Source organism: Tamandua tetradactyla, chromosome 24 (assembly GCF_023851605.1).
Source record: "Tamandua tetradactyla isolate mTamTet1 chromosome 24, mTamTet1.pri, whole genome shotgun sequence".
NCBI classification, from domain to species: Eukaryota; Metazoa; Chordata; class Mammalia; order Pilosa; family Myrmecophagidae; genus Tamandua; species Tamandua tetradactyla.
Genome location: NC_135350.1, coordinates 49,094,187 through 49,097,784, shown reverse-complemented (window position 1 = coordinate 49,097,784; position 3,598 = coordinate 49,094,187).

Sequence of the window (3,598 nt, the reverse complement as noted above, 5' to 3'; positions counted from 1 at the left end):
CAAAGAAAAAAACATCCCACCCTCAGTTGAGTGGGTCATATCTCCATGGAAACAACTTAATAAAAAAAAATCCCACACAACAAAATTGAATGAGAATTAAGAACATGTCTTTTCTGGGGTATACAACTGTTTCAAACCAGCACAGTTAGGGTTCTCTAGAGAAACAGAGCTAACAGGAGATATCTATAAAAATGAGATTTATAAAGCTGTCTCATGCAACTGGGATGGAAGAGTCCAAATCCATAGATCAGGCTGTAAGGCAGGCAACTCCAATGAAGGGTCTTGATGAACTCCATAGTAGAGGCTCTCTGGCTGAAGAAGCTGTGAAAATTTTCTCTTCTCTCTTAAAAGTCTTCAACTGATTGGATCAAATCCAATGGATTGGATTCTCTCATTTGTGGAAGACATACCCTTAGTTGATTGTAGATGTAATCAGACACAGATGTAATCAACTGAATGATGATTTAATGAGCCAGCCACGAAATATCAGTTAGGCTAGTAGTTGCCTGACCAGACAAGTGAGCAACATTACCCGGCCAAGTTAACACATAACTACAACCATCACAGTCCACCCCTTGTCAACTTGGCAGCTACAGACATCACCTTAAACCATGCTTAGTCTTTAAATAGAACACAATAACAGACAAATGTTTCACCTAACAATACTCAAGTTTCCTGTGTACAACCGGAAATGCACTAAATCTCTCCAGAATAGGGTGCAACTCCTTAGGTGACATTCACTTCTAAACTTGATATCCTATAATTTAAATACTATAACATGAACAATATAACTTATATCATATGATAAGAAAAAAACAAGAGGCTTTATGTACAAATACAAACATACTCTTAATAAAATAAGGAGGAAATATTCATACCATCACAGTCCTCGATTCTATACCTCATCATGTGGTCATAGTTTATATTTATCACTACTTTCTCCACTATCCATTCCATGTTCCCTTTACCCTCAACAAGCACTTCATAGTTCTTTGCCAGGTGGGGTGAACCACACCTTCATTCCTGAAGTTTGTGGGCCACAGGTAGTTTTGCCTGGATTGTTTTTTTTTTTTTTTTTTTTTGCCATTTTCCAGAGACTTTAATCATAGGGCATCGTAATACTAAAAGACACCCTAAGGGATCTCCAGTATTCCAGGAAAATTCTTCTCTACTTTCATTGTGTAGTTGCAGTCCTATTTCTCCTTGATATTCAGGATCAATTATCCCAGCCAGTATAGTAACCCTCTTCCTTGCCTTTTGATTCAGAGGCATGAGAAACCCGAAGTGGTCAAGTGACAGTCTTAACTTCCAGTTCACTGGAGTCATTGTTGTGTCTCCTGGGAAGAGCACTCCTCCTTTTAGGACTAAGACTTGTAGACCAGAAGAGCTTAAAGTTTCAGGGAAAGGAAACAAAACCTTTTCCAGCAGATCATAAGGGGGAATAATGTGTGGTGCCACTCCCAATTCCCTATCTTGATTCCTGAACATGTGGATCCTGGCTATGAGAGAAACAGCACCACAGAGTGGACGCAATTCATAGAGAACATTTCTCCAACCCTGCAAGGTATTGTCACCTAGTTGGCATCATAGTAAGGTCTTCCAAAGGCCATTCCACTGTTCTATCAATCCAGCTGCCTCTAAATGATGGGGAACATGGTAAGACCAGAGAATTCCATAAGCATGTGCCCATTCCTGCACTTCATTTGCTGTGAAGTGGATTCCTTGATCAGAAGTAGTGTTGTGTATAATGCCATAAAGGTGGATAAGGCATTCTATAAATCCATAGGTGGTAGTTTGGGAGGAAGCATTGCATGCAGGGAAAACAGACCCACATCTGGAGTATGTGTCTATTCCAGTTAGAAAAAATTGCTGCCTCTTCCATGATGGAAGTGGCCCAATGTAATAAAACTGCCACCAAGCAGCAAGCCAATCCCTCAGGGAATGGTGCCTTATTGGTAACTGAGTGTGGGTCTCTGCTGCTGGCAGAGTGGGCACTCAGCAGTGGCTGTAGCCAGGTCGGCCTTGGTGAATGGAAGTCCATGTTGCTGAGCCCATGCATAACTGTTTCAGTCTGCTAAAGCTGCCAGATTACAACACACCAGAGACAAATGGCTTTCAATAACAGGGGATTTATTTAGTTAACATATAGTTCTTCAGAGGAAAGGCAGCTTACTTTCAATTGAGGTTTTTTCTTACATAGGAAGGCACAGGGTGATCTCTGCTGGCCTTCTTCCCAGACCTCTAGGTTCCAACAACTTTCCCTGGGGTGATTCCTTCCTTTCTGCACTTCCAAAGGCCTGGGCTGAACTGCAAGTGCTGAGATGAGGTATGCTGAGCTGCTTGGGTTCTGCTATACTGATCTCTCTCATGTAAACTTCCAGCCAATTAAATCAAACATCATTCCTTGCAGCAGGCATGCCTACTAGCTGACTGCAGAGGTAATCAGCAACAGATGAGCTTCACATGCCATTGACTCATGTTTATAGCAACAAAACTAGGCACCTTCATCTGGCCAAGTTGATACCTGAGCCTAACTACACATGTCCACTCCTTGTCAACTTGGCAATTATGTGTATTACCTTGAACAATATTAAAGTGCCAAAAATTCTCTTCTGTCTGTGAACCTATGAACCTCAAAACAAGTTATCTGGTGCCAATATGCAAAGGAGGGACAGTTGTAGGATATGTATTTCATGTCCATAGGGAGAAATTGGTAAGGAACACAGGAGTCACAAGACCCAAACCTGCAGAGCAAACTCCATCGGATTTCTGTTCTAGTTTGCTAGCTGCCAGAATGCAATATACTGGAAACAAAGTGGCTTTTAAAAAGGGGAATTTAATAAGTTGCTAGTTTACAGTTCAAAGGCTGAGAAAATGTCACAATTAAAACAAGTCCATAGAATGTCCAATTTAGGGCATCCAGGAAAAGATACCTTGATTCAAGAAAGCCAATGACATTCAACATTTCTTTCTCAGCTGGGAGGGCACATGGCAAACATGGTGGGGTAGCATCTGCTGGCTTTCTCATGGCTCTACAAAAATGGACTCCCTCTAAAATGTTTCATTTTTTAATGGATTCCAGTAAGCAACCTCACCTTCAATGGGTGGAGACACACCTCCATGGAAATTATGTAATCAAAAGTTACCACCCACAATTGGGTGAGTCACATCTCCATGGGAGCAATCGAAATGCTCCCACCCAGCAATACTGAATAAAGATTAAAGGACATGGCTTTTCTGGGGTCCACAAGATTCAAACTGGCACATTCCCATCTTTTGGACCCCAAAAAGACATGCTCTTTCCAAATGCAAAACACGGCCATTCCATAATAGTATTAGAAAACCTTAAACCATTTCAGTAATAATACAAATACAATACAAAGTTAGAAACAGTATAAAATCTCATCAAAGTCAGTTACAGGCATGATCTGTTCTAAGGCAAAATTATCCTGTGGCTCTGGACTTGTAAAAACTCAAGACAAGTTATTAGCTGCCAACATACAAAGGAGGAACATTCATAGGATACATATACCTATTTCTATAAGGAGGAAGGAACACAGGGGTCATAGGACCCAAACAGTTTAAAAAACCTGCAGGG